This window comes from Xiphophorus maculatus, chromosome 15 (genome assembly GCF_002775205.1).
Source record: "Xiphophorus maculatus strain JP 163 A chromosome 15, X_maculatus-5.0-male, whole genome shotgun sequence".
Taxonomy (NCBI): Eukaryota; Metazoa; Chordata; class Actinopteri; order Cyprinodontiformes; family Poeciliidae; genus Xiphophorus; species Xiphophorus maculatus.
In genome coordinates, this window is record NC_036457.1 from 2,068,788 (window position 1) to 2,081,529 (window position 12,742).

The 12,742-nt window shown below is 37.8% G+C and overlaps 1 protein-coding gene across 2 annotated transcripts in view; it reads right to left on the reverse strand.

Annotated features, from left to right (window-relative positions):
- fam184a (family with sequence similarity 184 member A) overlaps positions 1-12,742 on the reverse strand; it is a 129,090-nt gene that overhangs the window by 100,900 nt on the left and 15,448 nt on the right. The gene's annotated exons all lie outside the window — the stretch shown is intronic.

The following is a 12,742-nucleotide window of genomic DNA, read 5'->3' on the forward strand; positions in this document are numbered from 1 at the left end:
TTTTTATGATGTAAAGCACTTTGAACTGCCTTGTTGCTGAAATAAACTTGATTGAACAATTGAATAATTTTTTCAAAGGGTAAAATGTCTGTCAGTTTTACCTTAAAGACAGGGTTTGTACGGGGGCCTTGGAGTCCTTGAAAATTCTTGAATTTCAATTTGGTGTTTTCAGCATTAAGATCCAAACTGCACAGTTTTGTAATGAAGAGTCATTTCTATACATCTAATAAAAAGAGACATTTTCTTCTCACTGCCTGATGTTAATTTAAACTAAACTTTTCTTGTTTTAGGTCAGTCAGGATCACCACAATTATTTCTATTTGCTAAATGCCAGGAAACTTTGTAACTTTTTTTAGTATATTCTATTAAGGTAATGAAGCTTCCAGCTCAAATTAAATGATTTAACACAATGAGTATTTACTTAATGACTTACTAATCTGTGTTATAAAAATAAACATTTTATATGTTAAACATTAAAATTGGAGGATTTTTTTCCCCCTTTTTTTCTCCAAAGAGTTTTTGCGGCGCTAGTGGCTCGTATTTTTTGTGACAGTAGGCAGACAGGAAAGAGGGGGGAAGACATGCGGCAAAGGTCGCCGGGAGTCGAACCTGCGACATCCACGTCGAGGACTAAGGCCTCCAAGCATGGGGCGCGCTAATCCCCTGCGCCACCACGGCACGCCCCTGAGGATTTTTTTTTTGTTGTCAAATTAATCTTTTGTTCTCTGACCAGTGAGGTTTATAGGTTTTGAGAGAGCATAAAATTATGTTATATTTTAGTTTATTTTGTCCTTGCTGTAGTAGGTAGAGTATCATCATAAGACACTGCCAATAGTAGTAAATACTATCATATAACAGTGAATTGACACTCTCTTTTAGTTTATTTGTTTGTATTATGGTTCTGAAAAAGTTTGAAAACTTACCTTGAAAACGGTTAAAAATGCTTAAATTTTACTGGGAGAAAAGTGAATTCGCCCTGAACAAAGCTAGTAGTAAATAACAGAGGAATGTGGTTGCATCTCTCTGTGAGAGACGCTTTTTGGCCCAGGATCATCATTTATTAAGTGGAGTAAAATCCACAGCTTTGCTTAACCGAACGGCAGAATGTCAACTGAATCATGTGTATGAGATCCGGGCTAATAAACGCAGAACACAGTAGGACTGTTTACAACACACACGAGCTGCACAATAATTGAAATTTAATCTGGATTACAAATTTGGCTTCCCACAAATGAATGAATCTGATCCAAAGTTAAAAATGCATGCTGTGCCAAAATGACTCGCAGCAAAAGCAAATCAACGCTCCCTCAGTCACTTTTAGCTGCAGAGATTGCGACAAGCTGCAGCATTCAAAAACACGAGCGTCTGCAAAGTTTTCCAACTTAAGCCATTTCAAATTTTGTCAGCAGCAGTTAGCAGCCAAAACACTCACTGTATATTAGTGGGATTTTTTGGTGCAGATCAAAACAAAGCAGCAAAATCATTGTGAAATGGATCAATATGAACAGCAGATGTTTATTTCCATCTTGTTGGCGAGTCATATGCTATGATTCCCAGTCAAAAACTAAAATAAATAAAAATCAGCATCAATTAGCTTGCTGTTGATGTTTCTTTTAGGGTCATTGTTAGGTTTATTATTACATTTTTTTTAAATTACAAACAGGTGTGTGTGTATTGCAGTCCTTAGAAAGAAAATCGGACAAGAATGGGAATGAGAAGTCGTAAAAGGAGAAAAAACTCACATTCATTAAATTAATAAAATGATTTGTAAGCTGTGTGCACAAAGTTCAGTTGTGATTTTTAAAAACTGTCGAGGCTGCATGTCCTTCGTAAGGTACTGCAGTCATAAAATCCCATTCAGCAAACCAACATCATAAATTAAATATACCTCAATCTGGTATATTTAACCTGGAAAAAAATCCACCACAATCCGCTCCATTAACCAGCCAAGAACTGAACGAGAGATTTCTTCCCTTAAACCAAATAAAAAGCAAACAATTCTAAATGATTTTCTGTTTTTTATTTCATCTTCCACAACAGCTGTGGCCTAAATAAGTACTGTACCAACAGTGATTTACACCACGTCACATTGCTTTCCACCAATCTCCGTAATATTTCAGCTACATGGAACAAATAACTGAAGAAAGATTCTAAATCAGCACCTTATCAATAGAAAGCATGCATGAAAACTAAACCATTTCACACGTAGAGTCAGGTATGTGATGGATGAGAAGTTTTCCTCTCGCTGGCTGCTGCTGCTGAGAATCAGGTCAGATGAGTCACCGGCAGCGCGCGCCCAGAGCCACAATCTCTCGCTCTCTAATCCACCGTCAGCCTGATGTGATAATGTGATCTCATTCAGTTTGCTTTTCTGACGCTTCCCCGCATCTATGTACAGTTCCTACACTTGTTTCCTTCTGAGGTATTGGTTTTAGCCAAGAAGAATAAAAACTGCCCGGGTGTGTACTAACTGTACTAACTGTGCACACCCAGGAGTTTAAGACGTTTATTAAAAAACGTTTAAATGTACTTTTTCAGCCTGTATTGTTGCAGTTCTTTAGTAATAATAAGACAGATCTTTTTATAAAAGTTTGGAAAAAAGAGACTAACATTTTTCTCTCACTATCTGAAGTAAAATCAGAGTAAACCTCTGGGGGCTGCACAGTGGTGCAGTAGGTAGAGCTGTTGCCTTGCAGCAAGGAGGTCCTGGGTTTGATTCCCGGCCCGGCCTAGGTATGAGTGTGTGTGTGTGTGTGTGTGTGTGTGTGTGTGTGTGTGTGTGTGTGTGTGTGTGTGTGTGTGTGTGTGTGTGTTGTTTGTCCTGCCTGTCTCTGTGTTGCCCTGCGACAGATTGGCGACCTGTCCAGGGTGACCCCGCCTTTCCCCCGGAAAGTTAGACACCAGCACCTCCCAACCCCATTAGGGTGTAAGAAAATGGATGGATGGATGGATGGATGGATGGATGGATGGATGGATGGATGGATGGATGGATGGACTTCTGTTTAAGGTCAGTTAGAATCGCTAATCTGATTAATTGTTCCAGCCCTGATAAGGTTTGTTGTCTTGTCTCCATCTTGTTTTTCAGTGTTTTGTTGTTTTGGGTTTGTGTGGGGGTGGGTGACTGTGTGTTTGTGTCCAGGTGGTGGCCGCCTTGTTCAGCCGACCATGCCTCTCCAGCTGTCTCCCTCACTGTATGGGCTAACCCTGACTGACATGGACCCGGCCCAGAGGCTAAGCACACAGCGCGGCGGGTTCAAACGCGCCCAGCGACAGATGCACAGTGGTTGGTTGTGGCACTGACAGCTTGATCTAATCTGACCCCAGCATTGGATGTCTGGTTTGAGGTGTGTGTGGGGTGTGTGCCACAGCTGCTGAATGATGAGGTTCACTCCATCACCTGCCTCCCAGTCAGCCTCCTGTGAAACACAGGATGAATGTCCTCTGAGGAGAAACACAGCTGGAGTTATTCCTGTCTTTGTGAGGACAGATGCATTTATTCTCTCTGTTTTAAACTTATACAACCAGCTCGTAACCTTTAAGCAGTGTTCTCATTTTAAAATCAGTGTGCTGCGAAGAATCCCACGGTGAGACAAGCAGACTCGAGCCTCTGATTATCTCACCTCAGTCCCACGCTAATCCTTCTCCTTCTGTGGCCTCTTTACATTTGTCAGTGTCTGCAAGGAGTGCAGAGTCAGCAGAATGACTGTGAGGCTCCAGCAACTCCAAGTCTATTGTTCACACACACACACACCTGTTTAGACATGGAAGATCAACACCAGGATCCTCTATTAGTCAGATCTAATGCATCTAATCATTATGGATTGTTGATTTGATTTGGTTGGTTAGTTGGGTTGACTGGTTAGCTTGTTTGGGGTGTGTTGGTTGTTCAGTTTGGTTGTTTGGGTTGATGGTCTCAGTTTGGATGAAGAGAACTCTGGTGGTAGATTGAACTACAGTGCAGGGCATTCTGGGTAAAAACAACCAAAACAAATGTGAGTAGCGCTGCCGGCAGAGATGACAAAAGAGAAATCCTACAACAAAAAAGTGACGCCACTCCAATTTTGCTTACATTTTACAACAAAGGAAGTCGAGCTCTGTTTTCTTCAGAGGTTTTTGGTGCAATGCCATCACAGGCGAGGAGGGGAACATGTTTTTCAAAGGGTTTGGTTGGTTTGATGCAGTGCAGTGTAAAAGCCAACTACAGCCGCTGAAAATGTAACAAATGCTGCGATTCTGGTTCCAAATCAAACCGATTCTATTGGACTGTTAGGGGTGAAAACAGCCTTAGACACAAAGGTAGAAGATTTTTTTTATCTAGAAGACCAGCTAGTTATTTTCTGCCAGGTGCTTCCATGGTTACCCTAAAGTTTGAGAAATAGCTTTTATTCCATTAGCCAAAAAAGGAACCAGAAAGCAGCACTGTAAACGGAGAAAAAGCCAAAATGAGCAGGTTTCTCACATACTGTGTTGCCTGAGTTACAGCAACATCAGGTCAACCGCTGAAGCATGAAACCTGTTTGAGATGCAACCAGATTCCCTTGATCTACACCGAGGATCACAGCTATAAAGCTGGAGGTCACTCTGCACAAATCTGACGTTTTATGTTTACCTTGAATGCATTTCTTTGATGTCTGCTTCAGGAATCAGTGTTGAACGCGTGCCGCATCAGAAGTGATGTATGAATGGGACGGTTATTATGGAGCGGGTGTTAAGAATAGCACAGCGCCAGGCTCCTGTGGGAGCGGCTTGGCTCGTTCTGTCTCACTATTCTCATCTTTCTCTTACAGTCTCTGTTTTGCTCACACAGTCGCAGCATGCAGAATTCCATTAGCACTGGCATCAGAGTCTGTAACACTTGTAGCCTGCAGCTTCTCGCCATCTTCTGCCATATTTGTGCGTGCGTGGGTGTGTGCACAATCTGTGTTCTCATCATTTGTGAAATTTTAAACGCATAAGGACTGCAGGTACTGTAAAAGATGCAATGTTCAGGTGTTTCATGCACATCTGTGTAATGGTGTGGTTAAAAAAAGACACGGTCAATATGTCATAGCTTTCCTACGAAGCGGTCAGACAGAAAAAAAGAAATCAACAAGCAGCAGAATCCCATTTGCACCAGCCAGTCAAACATTCTGCTGAAGTGGTAATGAGCTGTGAATCCACAAATGACTGCCTGAATGTTGCATTCACAGAAAAGCCAGCAGCCTCAACACACAAGACACTTCCCACAATGTTCAGATTGGAGGTCAAGATGATTTTTCCTCTCCTACTACATTATTTTTACAAGGTTTCACACACAAGCCCACAACATAAAACATCAATCATACATAAGCAAAAGCAGTCAGTGAGCCAATGAATACATGAAACAGAGGAATGCCCTCCATTTTTTTGCAACTGCACTGGATTTTAAAAAAAGCAAATAGCAATATATGCAGGAAGGCTTGAACACAATAGGAGAAATTCACACCAGTTTTTTGTGTGTCGTCTCCTCAGCCACAAACACAGCAGCTGAAACGATTAATCAGATTAATTGTCATGCATTGATTATTGAAATGATTGTCAACTAATTAAGCAATCGATTAATCATTAACCGGAGCTCACAGACTCAGAGGACATTTGCTGAAGGAACAACATACTCAGAACAATAAATAATGTGTTTTGGTTTGAGATAAAAAAGAAAAACTTTGTAAATATTTTCTACCCATGTAAGAAGAATTTTTTTTAGCTGTTTATTCAGCCATTACTACAAACGTTCAGGTGTACACTAAAGAAATGATATGTTGTTGTATTTTAGGTAATAAAATGTTTATTTTTTTTATTTAAAAAGTGATTGAAATATTTGTTATTGGTATTGTTTAGTGTATTTTTAACATTGTATAAAGAAGGCTGAAGTAGTTAAATGAAAAATGTGCAGAATGTGTCAATTATTCAAAATAATTGATTACTAAAATAATTGCTTGTTGCAGTGGTCAAAGACATAGATTTTTATTTATTTATTTTTTTCTTTTTACTATTTTTATTAGCACAGATTTCCCAGTTCTGAAATTGTATAACATCTGACAGGAGGAATCATGTCAGAATGACACCGCTAAATTAACGGCACTGACTAATTCTTTCGGGGGGGAAAAACACATATTAAAAATGTCCCTGATTACAAAACTGTTATAAATAGTCTAAACACATATCGTATAATTTTTAAGTACATGAAAATGTCATGTACTTTGTGTACCAATCTCACCAAATACATAAATCAGATTAATGAAGTTAATTTATTTCCATAAGTGAAACATGTCATATCGATGAATTAAACAGAGACTGACACTTTCAAGCTTAAATTATGATTTTAAGCTCACAGCTAATGAAAACACATTTAACATTAAAATATTCCATCAAACAAATAAAAAAACATTTTTTAAAACAAAAAGGGGTTTTAAAAGTTTCAGCACAGTAGCTTATGAGAACCGCATGCACGTACAAGTGGCTTTGTTTACTTAATTTATCCATAGCGTAACTGAATTTGTATTGAGTCTCTTTTCTAAAAGCAATACCCATTTCACAGAGACTGAAATGAATTTTTCCTTCTGACTGGGGAACTTTTCTGTTAAATAACTTGGCAAAAAGTGCCCTGAAGCTAGGGATGAACTGAGTTTGCTTTTGGATTTGTCTTTATTGATCACTAATAACTTTCAACTGTGTGAAAGTGTTTGCAGTCTATTTTTGACTGTGAGAAATGAAACACAAAGGTTCTTGAGTTACACGTTCTAAAATAATACTTTGCATCCTAGCCTGCAGAATGTAAGGAAAATCTGAATATTAGAGAGAGATTCAGATGTTTATTAAAGTAGGAGTTAGAAAAACTGATCAGAGCATCTCTGGTCTTTAAGATTTCCCTTTCTGTAACAGTTCATCTCTTAGGGACCTTAAAGATGACCTATTACGCTTCCTTGAGCAGGTTAGGATAGGTCTACGGTCTGTCTATACAAAACATGTTCATTACATTTTTCACACAAAATAATTGTCAGATAAAGAGATTTTAGTCTGGTCAGTTCTGCCTATGCTGAGCTCCTTTCTGCCGTTTTAGGGCCTTTGTCACTTTAAATCCAAATATGCTGCTGCTAGCCTTGCCCCCCAACTCAGTAATACAGCCATGCATCTTTGAAAAGCAGAAGTGGAGCCTCCTGCACAACCAACAAGAATGGAACAAGTGGTTTCTGGATGGTAAGTCAACAACAAAACACTTGTCTTTTCCAGCAGCCATTGTATAACACATACAGCGGTAAAACCAGCTGACCAAACATGGTCAACTTGGGTTCCTAGGTAACGGGGCTGGGCTCAGCTGGGGTTTCTAGGTAACGGATCAGTGCCTATCGAATGTGCCGATTTTGAAATGGCTCGTTTTCTAGATACCAAAAAACATTAACTTATTAAAATGGCTGGGTGCTTTTTGTTTTAAGCGCTTTGACCATTTTTAGAAACAGTTGAAGTCCAAATGTAAGAATAAAAACGTGAGGAAATTTTACATCAGGCTGTGAAGAACCATTAGGCAATGTCAGAACTTCAGATCCGAAAATCTGAATCACCCAACCTCTTTCCTAAACTCCAACCTAAACCACCACCTTGCTAACAACCATAAACCCAAACATGAAAATGTATTACATTTCTAACCATTAGCGTTTCCTCTCTGTGTGCATGAAATGGAACAAGTCCGGAACCAGCAGGCCCTCCAGGTGGTGCTAAGCATCCAAAGCAGAATATAAATGATTGGTTAAGTCTTGCCTTGATGTTTTCATTTCCGTATTTATGATGTTGCGTCTTTTCTTCTGTCTAAACTTTCTGTCCTGGCTGCACGGTTGGTAGCACTGCTGCCTTGCAGCAATAAGTTCTTGGGTAATTGTGTAATAAAATAAACGTGATGCACGAGTTTTGAAAGAGGAATTGGGTGCTTTTATTGTTTCAAACGGATAAGATGTATTTCCTTCCACCATCTTCAGTCACCTCAGTGAAGCACTGAATGACTGTAAATTAAAGGTTTTATACTGCGAATGTGTTTGTGCAGATTAAATGTCACTCTGTAGGCGCCGTCAGCAGTTGCTTCATTTAGGAAGTGAAGCATAATGTTGAAATGTTTTAAAACTCAGAGACCAGCGAAGAAGAAGAAATTCATTCTTTGATTCAGCTTTTATTATGTCCGACGCTCCAGGCAAGAGAGGCAGACATCAGCCGAAGGATTAAACTTGAACAAATGGCTCCCTGGTTATAAATCCTGTGCCGTTTCTTGTTTTCAGCTTTTATTTTTGATTGTGATCATAAGACAGGCATGAATAAGCACAACTCTTGCCTAGAGCTGCTTAATTACAGCTTCTAAGGTGTTGTTTTTACATCAATAACCACATGCTGTATTTTCTGTTACGCTTTACCGTTATGCCTGCAGTCTGCAATGCAAAAACAGTTCATTAAGGAACCATTTAACTCACTGTGAGACACAAAGAGAAAAACGGAAAGAATCTGCTGAAAACTGGCCCTTATTGATCGGTCACTGCTCAACATTTACAACACAAAGTAATGTGTAGAACACAAGTAAGAAATCCAATCAACTCAATAATCCCACATTTTTCTGATTTACTTAATGAAAATTTGAGATTCTACAAGTGTAGGCAATGCATTTCATTCACTAATTGTACAGCATTCTCAAATTACTCTTCATTAAATTTGTTTATGCTGTCACTTTCCATTGTTGGAGAGTTGGTCCTGAGGCAGCAGGGATCAGTTTGATCTGATCTTAATGGGAAGACAGACTGGAAGCCGGGTGGGTGATGTCACGGCGAGGCCTGCTGCTGTTTAGATGCCCTTTAGCTGGAGGAAAGGACAGACTGATAAACAGGGAGGAGGAGTGGACGTGAGGGGAGCCAAGTAAACATGTCTGCCAGCTTCAATAAGAGTGAAATGGGCCTAATTTTCAGAAAGATGTATCAAAAAAAGAAATAAAAAAACAACTAAGGAGTTATCAGGCGGAGGGTAAATATTAGTCTGCCGCAATTAATCGAATGATAAACTAATATGAGATGATCATTTCCATGCTGACAATTATTTTGTTTGCAAGGCCATTTTGCTTATCATTTGGGTTGTGTGTGGTTCGTATTTCAAATTTAATTATTGCTTTTGGTTGTGTTTTATTTTGGAAATCAAAAATATCTACCTGTATTAGGTGTTCTTTTAAAAAATAAAAAGTTTATTGGTCTTTGAGAAAGCAAAGTTGCATTTTTTTGCCATATACATACATATATTACTTGAAAATGGCCTTTATTCATTATTCCATTAATTACTGGGACAATTTATTCAATTATTCAAACATTTTGATGGTGAGAAACACAGTAACAGAATTTTATGTGAACATACATCATTTGTCTCTGACAAAAATAGAGGCACAAAAAAAATCTTTTCCATTTTTCAACTTTAAGTGCATACATTTTTGATTAGTAAATTAATGAGGAATTATTTTCTTAAAATAATCTCCTACATCTTGCTAAAAAGTCAGTTGTAAGTTAGTACATTTGAAATAAGACAAAACTAAGATATTTGTATCAGAAACTAGATCATAAATACTTGGTAAGATTATGTTTTTGCAGTGTACTAGTGAATCAACAACACTATATTAGACTTTCCAAAAAAAATCTGACACTGAAAGTGTTTTGTTATTAAAACTCTCATATTTCTGCAAAAAATTTAAGATTTCTTATAAAAAAGTCAAATCAACTTATATAACCTAAGTGTAACTACTGCTTAAAGTTATTGAAACAGTAAGTTGATTGACATGTACTAACAATCACTTCACAAATAAAGATGAATGGTTTGATTATAAGCCAATGACATCATGAATCTAAAGATGCTTAGTGAAACTGGAATATTATTCCCTACCTCGGTTGTTGCAGCACTGCGAGGTTTAATGTTGTCTGATTTGTTTGTTTTGAAATGCAGAGACACAATCTTATCTGAATCTCACCGACTTCAGGAAATAAATCATGGTATCGACGTGAAGCAAGAGAGAGGCAGATTTGGTCTGGCTGGAGCTAATTTCAGAGCTGTAACAGAGAAAGGAACATTTAGATTTGTAAAAGTAGACTGGCCTCCCAGGCACTCCACAGATTTGATTAAAGATGTTGCATAAAGGTGAATATAAATTCATAAATCTCTCCTGGAGCCATCTCATTTCTATGACGCACTTGTTAGGCAGAGTGTTAACACAAGCTTGGTGAGCCTGCACCGTCAGAAAAGCAGAACCCAGTAAGTAAAAATGGCTCCCTGGTGGCCAAATACTTGCCTGCCAAGAAAGAGTAGAAAGTTGAAGTAGCTTCAAGCCTTAAAGAAAATTCAGGCTGTTGTCCAGAACTGACAAAGGCTGCTAAATAGTTCACTGCCTGGTTTGTGAAGCAGGAAGAAGGTTTAGAGTTTCTGTTAACACTGAAATTAACTTCAATTTTTTCCCCCAATTTCTAAATATTCTTAGCTTGTTGATCATTTTTATTTCTTGTTATGTGTGATAAAATCGATAAGGAGACCTTCAGGAACAGGTGGAGGCTGAAAAGAGAAGTTTGGAGAGAAAAGAAATGGGTGTCAACATTTGTCATGAATGACAGATTGCATGGTTTCCAGGCACCCTGATGTTCTCATCTGCAACTGATTAAATCTATTTGTAGCCTTGTTATTGTGATTTATGTGTCATGTGAAGAAGAAAAGAACAAAACGTGACAAATCAGATACATAATCTGAAGCCGGACTTACAAAACCAGTGAGAACACAAAGAAAGACACTTTATCAAAGGATACTTTATCATATTAGTATATTTTCACATCTAATTAATCAATAAATTAAGGGTTTGTTTTAAGGTTTGTATTAATAGCTGTTCAGTGTGCTGGTGAATATTTAACAACCAACTTAAGCAGTGACGCTCCGGAACCGTCAAGGCAGTAGTAAGTAATAAATCAATTAATCGCATGATTAATTAAAATGATTTCCATTTAAAAGCAAGCATTTTGAAAAACGCTGAAAAAAAAAAGGCAGAAAAAAAATCAATTCTATAGCGAATCACAATTACTAGTCCTGGGAATTCAGAATCAATTCAAAATATTCAAAACTCAGTTTTAGTCTGCTTAATGTTTTTGTAAAAGAAATGTATTTTGAATAATTCTTTGATTCTTATTTATTTAAGAAAAAGCCAGGCAGCTAAACTAACCTAGATATCGTAATTTAAGTTACAGAATCGTTTACAAAAATTTATTTTAGTTTAAATATAAAGTCATGAAATTTGACACAATATGAAACCCTGTAAAATTGTTTTAAATTAAAATGCATTTTGTTTACACTGTTTTTTTACTCTTGACACATAATTTAAACAGAATCCCAAAACCATTCAAACACAAACATTGTTTCTAAATCAAAAGTTGTAACCCTAAAACTCAGTAGTTAGTTCACACTTTTTTCTAATTTTTTTGTTTTATTACAAAACTTCTACCTGTCCCCTTTGCCTATTTTCCCTGTCAAATTTGAATAGTTCATATTTTTTGAAAGCGACTTCATAATCCATTTAAATCGTTGTTGTTGTTTCGGGTTGTTTTGTTTATCTATTTTGGATATTTCAAATGTTTTCTAGTGCCAGTGTTAAATCTTGGCCAAACATTAAAGTTTTTGATTTCTGAGAGTGTACACATTATGCCTTTACTATTATTACTATATTAGTTGAAATGGTCTCAAAATGACAGCATTAAGTGACAGGCATAGGGACAAACCGCCACATGTCAGTAACATCACCTGAGAGGGTGCCATGACGCTTTCTACGCCATTCCAGACTTAAAGTTGAGAATGTTTTGTTCTTTGTAAATGTGCCATATCTGTCGATTTTGAACAAGTCTGACAAAAAACTTGAGCGAGCTCAGACAGATTCCTCCTTCACAGCTGGACGACCATGAACACAGAGAGGCAATTTATAACAAAGGAACCAGAGAGCAAGACATTCAGAGAACAAAGAGGATGAAACTTCTACGTTTTTCTTCCTACTGGAGGAAAAAAGATGAAACCAGCTTCCTGGTGATAGACCTGACCCTTCTGTGTTCCCTAATAACTAACAGAGTTCTTCGGGCTTTTAGGTGAGAGGAGAGATGCATAATGCCCAGCAGAATGGGTAAAGTTACTTTAAATCGCAGAGTTTCTGACTCTGATCATAAATATTGGCCCCATTCCAGAAATTTCATTTGAACAAACATAACCATCGCATCAAAAACCAGTTTTAACACATTTCCTGCTAAAACACCTCACTGTGGCAAAGTTTAAACAATCTTATGCTATGTACACGCAGCAGGTCTTCATGCTTAATTATGATTTTGTTCTGAAAACGTTTTTTTTTTTTTTTTTGCATGGTCGTTTATATTGTGGTGTGCCGCAGTACTCCGATGTTGTTTTGTTACTCATTCTGCTGCAAGTTGGCTCAATTTTGACACGCAAGACGTAACCGGTAAAATCCGGTTTAGGATTTTCAAAATAAAAGATCCGGAAGTAGTTCATTATTTCTTGCGCGGCCCGGTACCGATTGGCCCGGTGGTTGGGGACCACTGGTTTATACCACTAATTAAATGCAACTGCCTTTGCTGAAGTTGTTCAGAAATGGGATTTGAAAGTATCGTCATACTATGAAAAAAGCTCAACTGATAACTATGAACTTTAATGGAGCATTGACTAAAACTTCTGTAGACAA